Source organism: Oncorhynchus gorbuscha, linkage group LG26 (genome assembly GCF_021184085.1).
Source record: "Oncorhynchus gorbuscha isolate QuinsamMale2020 ecotype Even-year linkage group LG26, OgorEven_v1.0, whole genome shotgun sequence".
NCBI lineage: Eukaryota > Metazoa > Chordata > Actinopteri > Salmoniformes > Salmonidae > Oncorhynchus > Oncorhynchus gorbuscha.
Window position 1 is genome coordinate 2,165,935 of NC_060198.1, and position 21,992 is coordinate 2,187,926.

The 21,992-nt window shown below is 44.1% G+C and overlaps 1 long non-coding RNA gene across 1 annotated transcript in view; it reads right to left on the minus strand.

Annotated features, from left to right (window-relative positions):
* The window catches only part of LOC124015072, a 59,369-nt gene extending 48,270 nt beyond the window's left edge, over window positions 1–11,099 (minus strand). Inside the window, exons 1-2 of the long non-coding RNA XR_006835078.1 lie at window positions 10,838–11,099; window positions 9,503–9,585 (exon numbers count right to left, since the gene is read on the minus strand). This is a non-coding gene — a long non-coding RNA (uncharacterized LOC124015072). The remainder of the gene's footprint in view (window positions 1–9,502; window positions 9,586–10,837) is intronic.
* Between the last annotated feature and the right edge of the window lie 10,893 nt (window positions 11,100–21,992).

The following is a 21,992-nucleotide window of genomic DNA, read 5'->3' on the forward strand; positions in this document are numbered from 1 at the left end:
TCCCCTCTGGTCAGGGACTGATTTAGACCTGGGACACCAGGCGGGTGATTCCCCTCTGGTCAGGGACTGATTTAGACCTGGGACACCAGGCGGGTGATTCCCCTCTGGTCAGGGACTGATTTAGACCTGGGACACCAGGCGGGTGATTCCCCTCTGGTCAGGGACTGATTTAGACCTGGGACACCAGGCGGGTGATTCCCCTCTGGTCAGGGACTGATTTAGACCTGGGACACCAGGCGGGTGATTCCCCTCTGGTCAGGGACTGATTTAGACCTGGGACACCAGGCGGGTGATTCCCCTCTGGTCAGGGACTGATTTAGACCTGGGACACCAGGCGGGGGACTGGTCAGGGACTGATTTAGACCTGGGACACTGGGACACCAGGCGGGTGATTCCCCTCTGGTCAGGGACTGATTTAGACCTGGGACACCAGGCGGGTGATTCCCCTCTGATCAGGGACTGATTTAGACCTGGGACACCAGGCGGGTGATTCCCCTGATCAGGGACTGATTTGACCTCAGGGACTGATTTAGACATGGGACACCAGGTGGGTCAATGAATGATCAGGTAGAACAGAAACCCGGCAGGCTCCGCACCTCGTAGGGTCAGATCCAGTGGAGGCTGCTGAGGGGAGGACGGCTCATAATAATGGCTGGAATGGAGCGAATGACATCAAACACAAGGAAAAAGTGTGTGATGCCATTCCACCTATTGCTCTCCAGTCGTTACCATGAGCCCGTCCTCCCCAGTTAAGGTGCCACCAACCTCCTGTGGTAAGATGTGAATACCCTGGTCCTACTGGACGAGATGCTGTGCAAACACACCATTGATTGAAATATCCTCTTCCACCAGTGTTGTTACAATCCCACTAGGAACGAACACGTCAAAGCTCTGTTTCTCTGTGAGAAAGAGGTCGTCCATTACAATCCAGACACGTGGTGATAAGATAAAGGAGACAAGTTGGCACCCGACTTTCTGTTAGACAGAAGCCTGTTTGCTGCTCCGTCACGACGACAAACAAACCACTAAATAAAGTTAAAAGTAGGAGTGTCCCCATCAGTCCATCACCAACAGGAAAGAAAGGAACACAACAAACGTGTTACCAACAGGATATTACGCAAGAACCCTCCATAGCAACCATCAACTGACACAAACACACAACTCAGGGTGCTCCTGCTATCTAATTCGAACGGCCTGTCCCATGTTGTCTCGGCAGGGTTCAGGGGCGATTACAGTGATTGGACATGGACACTGAACAGGACATGGAGTGATAGAGACAGATGGATTGTCACAATCGGTGTCCCCATTTTACATCAGAAGAGATGACATGCACTCATCTGCGCCGACACACACAGAGACGACTCAGTGACACACAAAGGGCTGCCATGCCCTCGGGGGAACAGAGCAGAATGCAAGATGTGTCACCAATGAAACGCATCATTGGCTTGGTTCAAAACAAGCACACCACAAAACAACAACAAAGTCCAAAGATATCCATCTAGAACTACAGTACCAGATACCTCTACACCTAGACCTCTAGGGACTTCAATGGAGATTCTACAGTACTTAGTGGGTTCACTAATCTGCCCTGGATATAGGCCCTAGGGGCCTACAGACTCCATATTAGGCCAAACATAGCCTCACTTTAAATACAGTAACACTGACCTACATGCATTAAACTGCCATAGAACACAATGGTGATGTATATAAACAGTGTAAGGACAATGGAAGTGAGTCTAGGTGTGTTTAGAATATAGCAGTGAACAGTTAGGCTGCCTCATGTTAGCAGGAAAGAGAGAGAACCTGAACTGTGGGGGTCTGGGTCTACTATTACAACACAATGAGGTGAAAACACACACACACACACACACACACACACACACACGTCATAGACACACGCACACACAGACACATTCTATTAGAATTCAGGCTGTGGAAGCAATAGACGATCCTTGGATTAACACTGATGGGCCCATGTTGTTCAGGGATCTCATGTCGCCATACAGAACAGTGAGTACAGTACGGTACTTACGTAGTCAACGCCACACTGTCACCCTCCCCTCTATACAGCCATCTGACCTATGATCACGTTGCTTTAAATATGACCTATCACGAGGGCCGACAGTCTTCTTCCTTCTGAACCCTCAACCCACACAATGGACCTGACCAGAACAGAGCCTGACTTACTAAATCATGACATGATGTCTAGCTATAACAACAGTACAGTTGGTAAGCGTATCATCCATTCGTATTAGGGCCGGGACGATACCGGTATCGCGATACTCGTTAGTATCGTAGCAAGGAAACAGATTGAACTACTTTAGGATAAAAACAGTCCTACTGTTGAAAACAAACATCGCCATGTCATCCAGAGTCACATGTATTTACTTTTGAAGGAACAAAGTGTTTCGTCTGCTTCGTGTTTTCCTTTTCTCCATGGAATAAATTGTCTCGGGCATAATTTGGACACTAGAAGAAAAGTGACAGCAGAACACACACACACACACAATGCAATATTTTGTGGTGAATCCTGCCAGTAGTGATTTGTCACTGGGTGTGTGATGTGACCAGAGGATGTTGCTGATGGTTTACCCCACAAACAGGAACTATAGTCTGGGTGTGTCTGGTAGAACAGCAGCTGATGTGGTAAATATAAACGTTTGGTAACAGAGATGATAATGCATGTTTCCTGTGCCTGTGGAGGGACACACACACACACACACACACACACACAAACTCACATATGAACACAAACTCACGTACGAACACACACACCACCGATTGCACGTACATATGTACACTAGGGCTGGGGTTTGCCAGGGACCTCACGATACGATATTGTCACGATACTTAAGTGCCGAAAAGAAATATATTGTGATTCTGTGTATTGTGATTCGTTACTGTGATTTTATTGCGTTGGGATGCTCACTATATGTTTGCAACTTGAGAAAACTAGTTGATCAGTCGTGGAAATATAAGGGCTGAAAACAAACCGTCTCACTATTCAAAAATCCTTCTGTAGCTCAGTTGGTAGAGCATGGCGCTTGTAACGCCAGGGTAGTGGGTTCGATCCCCGGGACCACCCATACGTAGAATGTATGCACACATGACTGTAAGTCGCTTTGGATAAAAGTGTCTGCTAAATGGCATATATTATTATTATTATTAAGGAAAACAAGCGCAAAAATAATATTGTGATTTTGTCGACACAATATACACCCCCCCCCCCACACTCCCCTGAAGGAAGCCATCAATCTCTACAGGACAGCTATGATTGAAGCTATAGCAATACGCTACTAGATTATGTTGGACAATGTGATGTGTCAGCAACGAGCCAAGGAAAACAAGGCCTAATGATAATAGAACGTGGATCTCTGACTCTCTTTCCATCAGAAGAAGTCGACTCGCTCTGACCCCAAACCACACTCCCTCTCTACTATCCTAAAGCCAGCCAGATACCAATTACCTAACCCCAAGACAACCTAACCAAACCCCTACCACAAAGAAAACTTCCACAAATCCCACTGATTTACATACCTACTACTACATGTTCTGACTTTCCAGTCATCTAATACTGAACAACAATATAAAACACAACATGTAACAATTTCAAATTAAATCAAATTATATTTGTCACATGCACCGAATACAACATGTAAAATGCTTACTTATAAGTCCTTAACACATATTTTTCTTAACTGCATTGTTGGTTAAGTAAAAAAAAAAAGAAATAAAAGTAACAAATATTTAAAGAGCAGCAGAAAATAATAATAGTGAGGCTATATACAGGGGGGTACCGGTACAGAGTCAATGTGGAGGCTATATACAGGGTGTACCGGTACAGAGTCAATGTGGAGGCTATATACAGGGGGTACCGGTACAGAGTCAATGTGGAGGCTATATACAGGGTGTACCGGTACAGAGTCAATGTGGAGGCTATATACAGGGTGTACCGGTACAGAGTCAATGTGGAGGCTATATACAGGGTGTACCGGTACAGAGTCAATGTGGAGGCTATATACAGGGTGTACCGGTACAGAGTCAATGTGGAGGCTATATACAGGGTGTACCGGTACAGAGTCAATGTGGAGGCTATATACAGGGTGTACCGGTACAGAGTCAATGTGGAGGCTATATACAGGGTGTACCGGTACAGAGTCAATGTGGAGGCTATATACAGGGTGTACCGGTACAGAGTCAATGTGGAGGCTATATACAGGGTGTACCGGTACAGAGTCAATGTGGAGGCTATATACAGGGTGTACCGGTACAGAGTCAATGTGGAGGCTATATACAGGGTGTACCGGTACAGAGTCAATGTGGAGGCTATATACAGGGTGTACCGGTACAGAGTCAATGTGGAGGCTATATACAGGGGGTACCGGTTAGTCGAGGTAATATGTACATGTAGGTAGAGTTAAAGTGACTATGCATAGATTATAAACAGAGAATAGCAGCAGCGTAAAGGGGGGGGGGGCAATGCAAATAGTCTGGGTAGCCATTTGATTAGCTGTTCAGGAGTCATATGGATTGGGGGTAGAAGCTGTTGAGGTGCCTTTTGGACCTAGACTTGGTGCTCAGGTATGGCTTGCCATGCGGTAGCAGAGTGAACAGTCTATGACTAGGGTGGCTGGGGTCTTTTGACAATTTTAAGGCCTTCCTCTGACACAGTCCTGGATGACAGGAAGCTTGGCTCCGGCGATGTACTGGGCTGTACGCACTACCCTCTGTAGTGCCTTGCGGTTGGAGGCCAAACAGTTGCCGCACCAGGCAGTGATGCAACGAGTCAGGATGCTTTAGTTTTTGCTTGTAAGCGGGAATCAGGATAGAATTATTGTCAGATTTGCCAAATGGAGGGCGAGGGAGAGCTTTGTATGGGTCTCTTTGTGTGCAGTAAAGGTGGTCTACAGTTTTTTCCCCTCTGGTTTATTTAACATGCTGGTAGAAATTAGGTAAAACTGATTTATTTTTTCCCTGTATTAAAGTCCCCGGCCACTAGGAGCGTGGCCTCTGGATGAGAGTTTTCCTTTTTGCTTATGGCTGCATCTGTTTGTGATGGTAAATAGACAGCTATTAGAATATAGATGAAAACTCTTGATAAATAGTGTGGTCTACAGCTTATTATGAGATGCTCAGCTGAGGTAGAGTCAAATCTTGAGACTTCCTTAGATATTGTGCACCAGCTGTTTACAAATATACATAGACCGACACCCCTTGTTTTACCAGAGGCTACGGTTCTATCCTGCTGATACAGTGTATAACCCACCAGCTGTATGTTATTCATGTCGTCGTTCAGCCACAACTCGGTGAAACATATGATATTACAGTTTTTAATGTCCCGTTGGACAGATATACGTGCTTGTAGTTGGTCTATTTTATTATCCAATGATTGTACGTTGGCTAATAGGATCGATGGTAAAGGCAAATTACCACTTGCCGCCGGATCCTTACGAGGCACCCCGACCTTCGTCCTCGATATCTCAGTCTCTTTCTCCTGTGAATGACGGGGATGTGGGCCTTGTCGGGTGTCTGGAGTAAATCCTTCTCCTCTGACTCGTTAAAGAAAAACAGGAGGTGAGTAATCGCTGTCCTGATTTCTAGAATCTCTTTTCGGTCATGAGAGACGGCGGCAGAAACATTATTTACAAAATAAGTTACAAATAACGCAAAAAAACACACAATAGCACAATTGGTTAGGAGTTAAGGTTGAGGGCCGATTTCAAGTTTTCATAACAATTGGTAATCAGAATTTTTGGACGCCGATTATATTGCAATCCATGAGGAGGCTGCGTGGCAGGCTGACCACCTGTTACACGAGTGCAAGCAGCAAGGAGCCATGGTAAGAAGCTAGCTAGCATTGAACTTATCTTACAAAAAACAATCAAACTACACATGGTTGATGATATTACCAGTTTATCTAGCTTGTCCTTCGTTGCATATAATCAATGCAGTGCCTGAAATTGTGTCACTTCTTGCGTTCAGTATCGGCATTGAAAAATCATAATCGGTCGACCTCTAGTTAGGAAACTAAAACGACAGCCATTCTCTGAGTTACAGTTCATGTAAGAAAATCAGTCAATTAAGAGGAATTCATTAACCCATAATCTATGGATTTGTTGGTCACAGATACCTTCAAAACAATGGTAGAGACGTGGGATCAGAAAACCAGTCAGTATCTGGTGTGACCACCATTTGCCTCATGCAGCGCAACACATCTCCTTCACACAGAGTCGATCAGTCTGATTGTGGCCTGTGGTTGTTGTCCCACTCCTCTTCAATGGCTGTGCGAAGTTTCTGGATATTCGCAGGAACACGTCAGAGTGATGTGGGTCCATGATGCTGGGGCCTATCTGAATACCACTCCACAGGCTGGAGGGTGGGCTTGAGTCACTAATGCACCCTATTCCCCATGTAGTGCAGTACTGCACTACGTTGGACCAGGGTCCATAGAGCACTATGTAGGCCTAGTGAATGGACTAGTGTATTTAATACAAGGGAATGGGACAGCAAGGAGCGCATACCATTGAGTTCAGTAGGCAGCACCATAGAGCTGGGGCTCTGACCTTGGGAGTGTGATTGTGGCTGTGCAAAAAATGATCACAGGCCACAAACTTTCATTTTTTCAACCATGTGTAGTTAACTAGTGATTATGTTAAGATTGATTGTTTTTTATAAGATATGTTTAATGCTAGCTAGCAACTTACCTTGGCTTCTTGCTGCCCTCGCGTAACAGGTAGTCAGCCTGCCATGCAGGCTCCTCCATGGAGTGCAATGTAAGGCAGGTGGTTAGAGTGTTGGACTAGTAATCGGAAGGTTGCAAAAACGAATCCTTGAGCTGACAAGGTAAAAATCTGTTGTTCTGCCCCTGAACAAGGTAGTTAGCCTAGGAACGGTGGGTTGTCATTGAAAATAAGAATATGTTCTTAACTGCCTTGCCTAGTTAAATACAGGTGTAAAATATAAAAAACGATTACCGGTTGTTATGAGAACTTGAAATCGGCCCTAATTAATCGGTCACTACGATTGTTCGGTCGACCTCTAGTACAGACAGCGTAGGGGGTAGATGAACGAGGGTACAGACAGTGTAGGGGGTAGATACTAGTGCACTACTTTTGACCAGGGCCAATAGGGAATTGGGTGCCATTTGGGAAGCAACTAAGGATTTGTGAAGCTCAAAGACCAGATCTTGAATCATTTTAATGAGAGACGTCTGGCATGGAGATCACAGCCCGTTCATTTTGCCCAAACTTGGCACTCCTCTCTTCCCATGGTCGTGGCTTGCTTGACCCCGTAACTATGGCGAAGGAACTCCAATATCTATGCAAACGCCTTTTCACCGCTCAGGAATCTCAACTCTAGTCTGGAACGCAGACGCACACACGCACACACACACACACACTTCCCCTGGCAGAACAAAACTCAGCTGAAGTCCAAGAGCCGGAACCACGACTCCATTCAGCACATCACATCACCCACATATGTATAATGAGGTTATTATAACCCAGCCCACCAGGACAACTGGGAACACTGAGTTTGGTTACCCAACAAAGCTACAAACATTCATCCCACACAGCCAGACAGTAAGATCCATTTATCTATGCTGAGAATATCGTATACAGAGATTTTAAAATGTAAACAATGTGTAATTGTTCTCACATTACTTTGACATAAGTCATTTCTAAATGGCGTTCATCTGGTTTCCTGGGCATTACAAACAAGCTTAGAGACACTGAGACGGGGTTCTGAACACGTCCATAGGAGCATCTTCATTCAGACCCGACCCAGAACCAACTACTACACGGATATATAGAAAACAGTCAAATGTATTACAGATGAAGAGAGAGAAAGATATATATATATATATATTAGAGAGGGGAAAAGATATATAGAGAGAACGAGATATATAGAGAGATAAGATATATTAGAGAGAGAAAAAGATATATATAGAGAGAAAGAGATATAGAGAGATAGGATATATAGAGAGAGAGAAAGCCACATGTTTTTGATCAGCCTCTGAGAGAAGAAGTGATGTAACGGTGATGTCATGTTTGTCTTTTGGTCGGGTTCAAATAAAAGGAGTTGATGCTTCTAAATGGTTTAATGCTCCCGCTCGCTCTCCCAAACCAGATACACACACATACAGAGGCAAGCCTGAACGAACACACCAAAAACAAGTAAAAGTCACATGCCCACACACACACACACACACACACACACACACACCCATCCACCACCAAACACACATTTACAGGCATAGTTCCACACACACACACCCATCCACCACCAAACACACATTTACAGGCATAGTTCCACACACACACACCCATCCACCACCAAACACACATTTACAGGCATAGTTCACACACACACACCCATCCACCACCAAACACACATTTACAGGCATAGTTCCACACACACACACCCATCCACCACCAAACACACATTTACAGGCATAGTTCCACACACACACACCCATCCACCACCAAACACACATTTACAGGCATAGTTCCACACACACACACCCATCCACCACCAAACACACATTTACAGGCATAGTTCCACACACACACACCCATCCACCAAACACACATTTACAGGCATAGTTCCACACACATGCACTCACTCACGGGCTGGAACACACACACCACGTTGATTGTGCATGTTACAACAAGCCCTAGCTGCTCTTTTATATAGAGTTGAGCCTATCGAGAAGCTACGTATTCACCAAAACAAACACTAACTCCTTCAAGCCTTCCTCAGTACACAGACGTATTTCAGGTGTGACTTCATACAACACAATGCTGCTAACAGTTGAACAAGGCTTAGTGTACTAGTGGGACCGACATCTGGCACTACAAACAGTGTCCTGCACTGATTGTAGCCACTTAGCCGTCACTGAAGTTGTGTTGTTGGGAGTCGCCTGCAAAAGTCAAAATGGTTAATAGGCCTTATTCCTCTACGCGTCACTAGGTCAAATGGACCATGGTGGACACTGTACTTCCTGCCTACTCAGACCTTAGTATTGGCTGGCCAGCTAGTGCCTTGGGGTGACTGTAAAGCCATTCATTTGGAAAATAAACAAACAGAGGCAAGGAGAGAGAGAGGTGGGAGAGAAAGAGCGAGAGAAAGAGTGAGAGAGCAGAGAGATCATCAGGTTGGAGTGATAGAGGAAGTGACACTACCGTGCCAAAAGCAAGAACGCACTAGCAGTATACTGTTCCTTTGGACAGGGTGAAGGCCTAGTCTGGATTTGGATTTCAGGTCCATCTACTGAACAGAACACACCAAAACGACTGTGGTGAAAAATCAAGCATCTCAGATTCAGAGTTACACCCTTTTCAGAACCGATTATCATATTTATCTTGGCTGGACCTTTTAACTCCGGGGAGTCTGCTCTCTGGTCCTGGTGTTGAAATGGAGATCCTTAGAGGGTGATTATAAGTTGAGAAATATGAGTGCTGAGGTGATCTGGATAGTCAGGGAGGTGTGTGTGTGTGTGTACCTGTATCCCTTGTGTCTTTGATCTATCCAGACATAGTAGACTACATGGGGGAGAGGTGTGAAACCACAAGGCCTTCAAGGGGTCTGGAAGATATGAGTGATTCAGCACTGAACACCATACTATAGGTTAAAACCAACTCTGCAACAATCTATGATTAAACACATATTTATCTTGTCTAGTCATACTACTGGGGTGTGTGTGTGGTCTGCATATGGGTTCCTTTTTGATACTGTAGTAGCTCACTGTCTGGATTGTGTTTCAAATTAGTTACCAGTGTAGTTAGAGTGTAATTACATACCATTACACCAAGACATTTACATTCCACGTAGAGAGTGACAGTGATTTGCACCACTTTGATAAAGTACTGGGACTGTATAGTGTCAGCGGATATCAAAGGGTTTTATCTCCCAGCCAGACTCTTAGTTGGAGATACAGAGAGATATGAAGACAGAGGGGAAACTGCAGACCATTATTTTCTGTCTGGAAGATAATCAAGGGAACTCAGACAACTGTGACATGGAAGAATGAATGCTATATGATATAATTAAATTGAGCCTTTTCAATACTACAAAATCAATGTAGGGGCAAAGCCCTGATCATCACACTGTCTCGCACCACATGCCGCGTTGAAAACTGGGAACTTGGAAATTCTGGACTTCCGACTTCAGTGCGTTCAAGACAACTGGGAACTCGGAAAACAAACGAGCTCAAAAAAAACATTTAACAGTCGCCCAACTCAGAATTCCAAGTCGGAAACTCGGGCATGTTTCTAGAGCCTTTCCGACCCGAAGATCACTGACGTCATGATCTGACCTGGTTCTTTTGCTAGTTCCCAGTTGTCTTGAAATCACCAATATTCTCCTCTTCACCACGAGAGTTTTTGCATGCATACCATACAACTTTCACGCTTTCCGCAAACAAAGGGTAGTTTAATGCAATAACACGTCAACATATTTAGCATTTTTGAAAAGAGTAGCACTTATTTTACTTTCCCTAGTCGAACTACAGTAGGCAAACCTACATTGATTGTCTGGTTGCCATGATTACATATTGTACCCACCACCACGTGAAGACGTTTAAAAAACACATTACAGTATCATACACACTCATTGACGGAGGATACAATTTACATTGCTGCACCACGTTGCAGAGGCAACTTCGAATGCGTGCCACCGCCTGCCACCACGGTTTGCCAGATAATAGGCTGTTACTGTCTGACGCGCGGTGAACGTTCATCAAAATCACACACACAGGTTAACATTCTTACTAGATGTAAACGAATATGCTACGACTATTAAATTACATAACCGAGTTAACATTTTAAAGTGCATTTACCTGAAACTCGTGGAAGCTGGATAAATTGAGAATAAATTAATTTCATTCAGGACCACAGCACGCCACTCCTCAAAGTGCTCTGATCTTTGATTCAAGCGTTTTGAATTAAAGCAATTGACCACACGAAGAGAACGCCTCCTTCACTGACGACAAACTAAAGTGATATGCCTAAACTGATCCTAACACTTATTCTAAACCAAGCCAGATGGTGTAGAGATTTAAAATATATCAATGCGGAACCACAGAGTCACAATTTGGCAGGAAGTCGGTTCTGACTTTCCTCTGCTTTACGTGAATGTGCATAAATTTGGCAAACCTCATCCAGCAAACCAATAACTTGTGTCATTATAAGTTATAGACCTACTGTAAATAGTTACGCTATACATTTACTCACGGCAAAACAAAATGGCAAACGGTCCAGTCTTTATCACAATCTGAATAGATGGACCATGAATCATACGACTAGGCCTATATCTAATTCACAAAAACGTGAATAAAACATGTATTAAAATGACCATGGCAGAGTATTATGACATAGGTCAGTTGTTCTGACTAGGGGATTAGGACTGTGCTTCCCATTGACCTGACTGTAATCGGAGCCTGCTATGGCGTTCAGTAAGTAGTCTAGTCAAGTGGACACGAAGAAACAACGCCCACATGCGTTCTGCATAGGCCTATATCATTTCACTAGTTTATCCCATGCAAAACTCAACTCTATGTCCTATACGTACGAATAGACATGCATACCATAGATATATGTAGGCTACTCACCACAGTCGCAATTTGAATGATCCTGCAGCAGTTCCCTACTACCTATTGTGCTCTACCGGCTCCGTGCAACCTGCATGGCATTTAACCTCCTCTGTCTGCTACACTGTAGCGCATTCCTGCAAACGAGACCATTCCGAAAATGTATCATTATAGACGTCAAAGCTTGCATCCTACAGCCATATAAAATTATGCATCTGTTAGATTTTTTTTTTTTTTGACTAAATGTCAACACCACAAGTTACTTTAAAATATTATGGATTATAACTTTATACAAAATGTAGGGCGGGTCAAGTCTGTCCGATTGGGGTCAGTTGACAAATTCTTATATTCCATCTTTAGCAACACTCAACTGTATGTTCCTCAAAAACGTCAGAAAAACCTAAATTTCCTTACACGACTTGTCCTGAACAGACGTATCACCTGCACAGAAGATGCTGCTGGTGATGGAGCCTCTCCAGCTGTTTCCATGTTACACTAAGGCCACCTGGTGGCCATTCTCACTGTGCCGTAGAAGTGCTGAGGCTACTCAGAAGTGAAGCAGACCGTCTGAATATAAATCAGATTTGTAGCAGGTAGTACATACAAACTAGATGTCTAAACATGACCAAGGTGAGTGTACTTGTGCTTATAGAATGAGGAGAAAAGAAAGCCCCCGCACACTGCTCTTGCTCGTATGATATCACTTTAGTTTACTTTTCAACCTGGATGCCTAAAGGCTTCGTCAGTGCTTGACGGCCTGCTCGCTCAGTGTGCGGGTCTTTTTTCTTCTTCTAAGATATTAGATATCAGATAATTATTCCCAAGCACCTGCAACAACACAACTCAGATGTGCCAGTGCTTTTACTATTTTATATAACTCATAAAAAAGGAGGTCTGGTGGAATAACACAGCCTACAGCTGCTCGGAAAGATTGCAATTCTGTATGCAGCTCAATTCATGCAAGATGTGTTTATGATTGTAGGGTTTCTATGGTAGACGACATACCGACCAGGTATGGTAGGCCCGTTTAACACTGGTGGTGTGGGCCAGGGTTTCCCAAACATCGGTCCCTAACGCTACACAGCTGATTCAAATCGTCAACGTTTTATGATGAGTTGGTGATTTGAATCAGCTGTGTGGTGCTAGGGGGGGCTCCAGGACCACGTTGGGGATACCCTGGTGTAGGCTATGTATAGCTTTGAGTTTAACTGTAGGTTTACTAGAATAAAATGGAAGCAAAAGAAATGGTAGGCCTGATTTTGTATATGCCAGATTTCTTCACAAATGACAAGAACAAGAACGTTGGTCATTTGTCTTAAAACCAAGTTATGGAAGTTATCCAGCCTATTACTTTTTTCAATATTGAATTGTTCTATTTCATAACCTGATTTTTGTACAACCGCCATGAGCGCTCCTGGAGACGATACACAGCACACTATAATAGAAGCCTTGACTAAATGTGTTTTTGTTACTGGAAAACATCTTTAGAAGGTGTGCTAATACTGTTAAACTCAGAGCTAAAGATACAATTGTAAGGAGCAGAACTCATCTCGCCCTTTGTACCCTTAATCAAAGGGGCAATCTGCGATTGCTGCATACGCTTGTAGACTTTTAAACATTCAAAACACAGTTAAAATTGTAATTTTGATCTAATACTTGCGTCCAGAGCTCTGTCTTTGAATTTGAAAGTGGTTCCATTTCTCCAGCCACATCCCTCAGCTACCAAATCAGGGGCAACCGCTTTGTTATTGTTTGATTTGTATATTGCCCCTTTAATCAAAGATGAAACTAATCCATTCACTTGCACAGCACGCTGTTAATAAACAGGAAGTGGAAAAACAGAGTTAGAGAAAATAAACATTTGTTTTTACATAAAGAAGCAAATTAATTTGTATAACTCATAAATGAAATAAACCAATTGCTCCAGGGGTGATGGACAATGGTGACCCTCGTCGTGACCCCACTTCTTGCAGCAGGTATCTCAGGTGGAGTTGGAATACGCAATAAACACACTTCCATCATACACTTGTTAAAGGAAAAATATAAGCCCCCCCCCATTATTATAATAAGACGAATTAACGTAGCAGGTTAGGAGAATGAGGTTAAAGGTTAGGAAAAGGGTGAGGGTAACAATGCTACAGTTGTCAACAACTGTTATCCCCAACACGACCGTTAGATGGCGCTGAATGCCTACTCTCATCACAACGGGAGGAACGTTAACAAACCGTACATAGTGACAAATCATCAGCGTCATAACAGCGATAAACGTGTGGTGAGCAGGCATTTTCCACAGCATTTTCCAATTAGGTGGGGCAGCGCCCCAACACTTTTGATTTGGTTCAATAAAAATGTTGATGCAAAAAGCGTTGAAAACAGGCACAATGTAGACCTACTGTAAATAAGTGGTGAGGCTCACACATCAGGAGAAAGGAGATAGTATTGGGACACACCCTGTGTGTGCCTATACGTTCCTCCCCTTACCATGGAACAGTGTGCATCCCCATCACAAGTTGACCTTCCACTACAATCAAGGGCCAAAATAGGACCAGTGAAGTACCTTCACCACCTTGAGGGCCCTCTGAAATGTGTAAATGACCTATAAATAACTCACACTGGAGTGTGTGTGTGTGTGTGTGTGTGTGTGTGTGTGTGTGTGTGTGTGTGTGTGTGTGTGTGTGTGTGTGTGTGTGTGTGTGTGTGTGTGTGTGTGTGTGTGTGTGTGTGTGTGTGTGTGTGTGTGTGTGTGTGTGTGTGTGTGTGTGTGTGTGTGTGCGCGCGAGTTACCTACCAAAAACAACACTCTGATCTGATGGTCCTTTTTACGACAGCTATTTCTAGCTAGGAGGGAATAGCCTATTCTGCTCAACCCCGTCACGAGGGGAGCTGACCATGATGGTGAACAGGAGAATGAAGTATATGGACAAAGGGATGAGTCTAAATATGTCCATGTTAACTGTTTGTGTCAGTGAGCAATGAAAAATGTGTTGGTGTATCAGATCAAACGTGTTTAAATATCTTTCATTTGCGTCTTCATTTCTGGTGCTATTCCTTATCTAAATGACTTAAATGTAAATGTAAATGTAAACTTGCACGGCTCAACCTTGACCTCATGGTTGTGTCTCAATTTGGGACACATCACATGATGTAGTGATACATCGCCTTAATTAAACTACAGTCAGATTACCCTGGTAGTCAGATTCATGTTCCTGAGAATCCAACCCAACCCAATGGATACACGGGTACTCCTTCCGTTCAATACCAGTCCACACCCATAGACGTTCACTCACGAATAGAAAATTGTTCTCATCTAGGCTATCTATTTCTAATGAATCTATTCTTTATGCATCTATGATTTGCCGGTCAGATTAAGGGTATGGCCACACAGAGACACATGGGTTAAATGTGCGTCATTAAACGCAAAGTGTCATTATGCGCGTAACTCTGGTGACAGGTGTGTGCCCTAACGAGCAGCCTGGTATCAACACCAAATATCTGGCCCACATAGCGGCTGGCCCACATAGCTTCCACCTAAGTCAAATGTTTCCACCTAAATCCACTTCTCCCAATGGCATCAGTGGAAGTTACGGTTCTCCCTGGATAGAAAAAGCGATGTAGATCCATGCTGTCATCTATTCTATGTACAGTATCTATATCTACGCAGCAATTAATCCACACTCTTTATGATATCATCAGAACAGCCACATTGTGTCTGGGGCGTAGAGCTAATAACATTGTCATCAATGCTCCTTGTATCTGCTGTCATCTATGCAGTATCTATATTTATGCATCTACAGTACACGCTGATTCTGCTATCACCACAAACACATAGTGTGTGGGGACATAGAACTATAGAACTACAGTAACATAGTAACATTCCGGAGTGTAGTGTGTGGAGACATAGAACTATAGAACTACAGTAACGTAGTAACATTCCGGAGTGTAGTGTGTGGGGACATAGAACTATAGAACAACAGTAACATAGTAACATTCCAGAGTGTAGTGTGTGGGGACATAGAACTATAGAACAACAGTAACATAGTAACATTCCAGAGTGTAGTGTGTGGGGACATAGAACTATAGAACTACAGTAACGTAGTAACATTCCGGAGTGTAGTGTGTGGGGACATAGAACTATAGAACTACAGTAACGTAGTAACATTCCGGAGTGTAGTGTGTGGGGACATAGAACTATAGAACTACAGTAACATAGTAACATTCCAGAGTGTAGTGTGTGGAGACATAGAACTATAGAACAACAGTAACATAGTAACCTTCCGGAGTGTAGTGTGTGGGGACATAGAACTATAGAACAACAGTAACATAGTAACATTCCAGAGTGTAGTGTGTGGGGACATAGAACTATAGTAACATAGTAACATTCCGGAGTGTCGTGTGTGTGTGGGGACATAGAACTATAGTAACATAGTAACATTCCGGAGTGTAGTGTGTGGGGACATAGAACAAATCAAATCAAATCAAATTTTATTTGTCACATACACATGGTTAGCAGATGTTAATGTGAGGTTAGCGAAATGCTTGTGCTTCTAGTTCCGACAATGCAGTGATAACCAACAAGTAATCTAACTAACAATTCCAAAACTACTGTCTTATACACAGTGTAAGGGGATAAAGAATATGTACATAAGGATATATGAATGAGTGATGGTACAGAGCAGCATAGGCAAGATACAGTAGATGGTATCGAGTACAGTATATACATATGAGATGAGTATGTAAAGTTTGTTTACATTGTAAACAAAGTGGCATAGTTAAAGTGGCTAGTGATACATGTATTACATAAGGATGCGGTCGATGATATAGAGTACAGTATATGCGTATGCATATGAGATGAATAATGTAGGGTAAGTAACATTATATAAGGTAGCATTGTTTAAAGTGGCTAGTGATATATTTACATTTCCCATCAATTCCCAATATTAAAGTGGCTGGAGTTGAGTCAGTGTCAGTGTCAGTGTGTTGGCAGCAGCCACTCAATGTTAGTGGTGGCTGTTTAACAGTCTGATGGCCTTGAGATAGAAGCTGTTTTTCAGTCTCTCGGTCCCAGCTTTGATGCACCTGTACTGACCTCGCCTTCTGGATGATAGCGGGGTGAACAGGCAGTGGCTCGGGTGGTTGATGTCCTTGATGATCTTTATGGCCTTCCTGTAACATCGGGTGGTGTAGGTGTCCTGGAGGGCAGGTAGTTTGCCCCCGGTGATGCATTGTGCAGACCTCACTACCCTCTGGAGAGCCTTACGGTTGAGGGCGGAGCAGTTGCCGTACCAGGTGGTGATACAGCCCGCCAGGATGCTCTATGTTGCATCTGTATGTTGCATCTGTAGAAGTTTGTGAGTGCTTTTGGTGACAAGCCGGATTTCTTCAGCCTCCTGAGGTTGAAGAGGCGCTGCTGCACCTTCTTCACGATGCTGTCTGCGTGAGTGGACCAATTCAGTTTGTCTGTGATGTGTATGCCGAGGAACTTAAAACTTGCTACCCTCTCCATTACTGTTCCATCGATGTGGATAGGGGGGTGTTCCCTCTGCTGTTTCCTGAAGTGAGGTTATTTTCCTGATACCACACTCCGAGGGCCCTCACCTCCTCCCTGTAGGCCGTCTCATCGTTGTTGGTAATCAAGCCTACCAATGTTGTGTCATCCGCAAACTTGATGATTGAGTTGGAGGCGTGCGTGGCCACGCAGTCGTGGGTGAACAGGGAGTACAGGAGAGAGCTCAGAACGCACCCTTGTGGGGCCCCAGTGTTGAGGATCAGCGGGGAGGAGATGTTGTTGCCTACCCTCACCATCTGGGGGTGGCCCGTCAGATTGCTCCAAGTTCCAGAACTTTTAAAGAGGAGATGATTCGGGTTTTTGACCGTTCAGTTTTGGTAGGGAGGCTTCTAGGGCCCTGGCTTCCTTATGCCAAGGTGAGCGGAAGTGATTCTCTCCCAGGTTTTCAGATGTGGACTCTTTGATTGCTCTCGCCACATAGAACGACAGGTAGGAGGAATGGCAACCATCTCCCTCTGGCTCCAGTACCCAGTTGCACAGGGCGGGGTCGAGATCCAGGGTCTCGAGCTTGATAACGAGCTTGGAGGGTACTATGGTGTTGAATGCCGAGCTGTAGTCGATGAACAGCATTCTCACATAGGTATTCCTCTTGTCCAGATGGGTTAGGGCAGTGTGCAGTGTGGTTGAGATTGCATCGTCTGTGGACCTATTTGGGCGGTAAGCAAATTGGAGTGGGTCTAGGGTGTCAGGTAGGATGGAGGTGATATGGTCCTTGACTAGTCTCTCAAAGCACTTCATGATGACGGAAGTGAGTGCTACGGGGCGGTAGTCGTTTAGCTCAGTTACCTTAGCTTTCTTGGGAACAGGAACAATGGTGGCCCTCTTGAAGCATGTGGGAACAGCAGACTGGTATAGGAATTGATTGAATATGTCCGTAAACACACCGGCCAGCTGAACTATAGTAACGTAGCAACATTCCGGAGTGTCGTGTGTGGGGACATAGAACTATAGTAACATAGTAGCTTTTGATCTTCTAAAAGAACTGCGCTCCTATCCTCGTTACTCCACGTCACTCTTACTTCTGTCGTGGGAACATTCCGGAGTGTCGTGTGTGTGGGGACATAGAACTATAGTAACATAGTAACATTCCGGAGTGTCGTGTGTGTGTGGGGACATAGAACTATAGTAACATAGTAACATTCCGGAGTGTCGTGTGTGGGGACATAGAACTATAGTAACATAGTAACATTCCGGAGTGTCGTGTGTGGGGACATAGAACTATATTAACATAGTAACATTCCGGAGTGTCGTGTGTGGGGACATAGAACTATAGTAACGTAGTAACATTCCGGACTGTGTAGTGTGTGGGGACATAGAACAACAGTAACATAGTAACATTCCGGAGTGTAGTGACTGTGATGATTGTTTAAACTACAATCCCACTCCGCCCTTAAACTAATACTCAATCAAATCTGCCTATCCCAAGAACAGTGGATGATTCCTTGTCTCAGTTCAAGCGGGACTGAAAAAGGTTGATGAACCTCATAAGGTAGGTTGGACTCAGCTTGGGGATGTTATCTATTCACCGTGCTGTGTTTGTGTATCGCCCTGTCGTGTCGTGTTTTCCTCAGATGCTGCGTGGTGAGCAGCCCAAGTGATAAGGATGTACAGTTTAGGGGGCATCCTTAGAGCCTAGCGCCTGACTCTTTTTCCAACTGTCCATGTTAGGCAAGAGCTTCCACAGTGAATGCTATAAAGATAATCTCTCTTGGCTGGCTAAACCTCAGATTAAATAATTTTCCAACTCCTACTAATGTCACATACTGAACAAAAGTATAAACGCAACATGTAAAGTGTTGGTCCCATGTTTCATGAGCTGAAAAAAAGAAAAATCCCAGACATTTTCCAAATGCACACAAAGCTTATTTCTCTAAAATGTTGTGTACACGTGTTTACATTCCTGTTAGTCAGCATTTGTCCTTAGCCAAGATAATCCATCCACCTGACAGGTGTGGCGTATCAAGAACCTGTTTAAACAGCATGATCATTACACAGGTGCACATTGTGCCAGGGACAATAAAAGGCCACTTTAAAATGTGCAGTTTTGTCACACAACACAATTCCACAGATGTTTGGCGTGCTGACTGCAGGAACGTCCACCCAGAGCTGTTGCCAGAGAATTTAATGTTAATTTCTCTACCATTTTAGAGAACTTGGCAGTACGTCCAACCTGCCTCACAATCACAGACCACCTTAACCACGCCATCCCAGGACCTCTACATCTGGCTTTTTCACCTGCGGAATCATCTGAGACCAGCCACCCACACAGCTGATGAAACTGTAGGTTTGCACAACCGAAATAATTTCTGCACAAACTGTCAGAAACCGTCTCAGGAAAGCTCATCTATGTGCTCGTTGTCCTCACCAGGGTCTTGACTTGACTGCAGTTCAGCATTGCAACCGCCGTTAGTGGGCAAATGCTCACCTTCGATGGCCACTGGCACGCTGGAAAAGTGTGCTCTTTGCGAATTAATCTCGGTTTCAATTGTACCGGGCAGATGGCAGACAGCATGTATGGCATCGTGTGTGTGAAAGGTTGGCTGATGCTAAAGTTGTGAACAGAGTGGCCCATGGGGGCAGTGGGGTCATGGTATAGGCAGGCATAAGCTACAGACAATGAACACAATTGCATTTTCTCAATTGCAATTGCATTGTCGTGCCATTCACCTCATGTTTCAGCATGATAATGCACTGCCCCATGTCGCAAGCATCTGTATACAATTCCTGGAACCTGAAAATGTCCCAGTTCTTCCGTGGTCTGCATACTCACCAGACATGTCACCCATTAAGCATGTTTGGAATGCTCTGGATCAACGTGTACGAAAGCGTGTTCCAGTTCCTGCCAATATCCAACAACTTTGCGCAGCCATTGAAGAGGAGTGGGACAACAATCCACAGGCCACAATCAACTCTATGCGAAGGAGATGTGTTGCGCTGCATGAGTCACACCAGATACTTGACTTGTCACGACTAGTCAAGGTGGGTGGAATCAGGCGCAGAGAGCAAATAGTGAAATAGAGGTTTATTCTCCGGTGAACAAAAATAAACACGGACAACCCAAAATACAAACAGGGTGAAAATATCCAAAACAGGAAATAACAGACAAACCGGAGAAATAAAACACAAAAACACCGACAGCCGAAACAAAATGACAAAAACAAACAATCCCGCACAAAACAAGGGCAGGACAACCTACATTATATACAGATACTAATTAACTAACACACAGGTGAAAACAATCAGACAAAACCAACAGATAACCGAAAAGGGATCGGTAGTGGCTAATAGGACGGTGACGACGACCGCCGAGCACAGCCTGAACGGGCAGGAGAGCCAACCTCGGCGGAAGTCGTGACATGACTGGTTTTCTGATCCACACACTGGTTTTCTGACCAGATGCTGAAATCCCCAATCAATTAAACCAATTAAGAACCTTAAGTAAAATAACATGCACTGATGATATAGCATCCGGAACAACACAACTGAGTTTCATTCAAGATTCCAGACCGGCATAAAATACTCAAGCACCATAAATGTAGATATGTAAGATATTTTTGCGCCCTTAACTCACATCCCTATAGGACTACCAATACACTGTTTTTGAATAGTACAGTTCTGGCTTACTACAGTACAGGATATTTCTTTCCCCCTCAAGGTGAAATGGTTCATAGAGTAAAAGTTCAACTTAAAACGTACTTTAAAATACCATCAATGAAGAGATCCTACACTCTTAGAAACAAGGTGCTTTCTAAAACCTCAGGAGGACCCTTTTGAAGAACTCTTTTTGGTTGCAGGTAGAACCCTTTTGAGTTCCACGTAGAACCCTTTCTACAGAAGGTTCTACACGGAACCCAACAGGGTTCTAACATAGAAGCAAAAAGGGTTATCCTATGGGTTAAAAACTCTAATCATAAACTAAAAATAATATATAAATAACAACACAATATTTCAAACTGAATAAAGAACAGCCCCCAACTAAAAGTCTCTCCTCCTTTTCTACTCATTCCATATCTCTTCTGATCATTCATGTATTTAATCTCTCAATCACTTGTTCATTAACTTGTTCATGTATTTTTTCTGTGTGTGTCTGAATGTGTGTGTGTGTGTGTGTGTGTGTGTGTGTGTGTGTGTGTGTGTGTGTGTGTGTGTGTGTGTGTGTGTGTGTGTGTGTGTGTGTGTGTGTGTGTGTGTGTGTGTGTGTGTGTGTGTGTGTGTGTGTGTGTGTGGACTTGGGCTCAGGAAATCCCTAATATGGGTTTCCTGTCCACATAACCATTGTGTATTTGTACTTGTGTGTAAATATTAATGTGTAATTCTATGTACTGTGTGGCTGTGTGGTCATCAGCCTGTATAGGCGTTGTGTCAGCTGTGACTTTGAGTTTGTGTGTATGTGTACGGGTAATTCTGTGTGTGTCTATGTACTTTGTGAGTGTGCATGTATCCACATGCGTTATTGTTCATCATATTTACAGGCAACAGTGTGTGTTCACAAAGCTATAGCCTCATAGTTTGACCATAGAGATTAGATCAGGGGGAGTTCCCCCCCCAGCCAGTCGGTCAGCCAACCAACCAGTCATCCAGTCCGACAGACAAACTGTCAAGTCACGCAGTCAGTCATTCTGCCAGCCAGTCAGTCAGCCAACCAGCCAGCCGGCCAGTCAGTAAGTCAGTCATTCAGATAACCAGCCAGTCAGTCAGTCATTCAGCTATCCAGCAGCCAGCCAGTCAGTAAGTCAGTCATTCAGCTAACCAGCCAGTCAGTCAGTCATTCATCAGTCAGCCAACCAGCCAGTCAGTCAGTCAGCTAACCAGCCAGTCAGTCAGTCATTCAGCTATCCA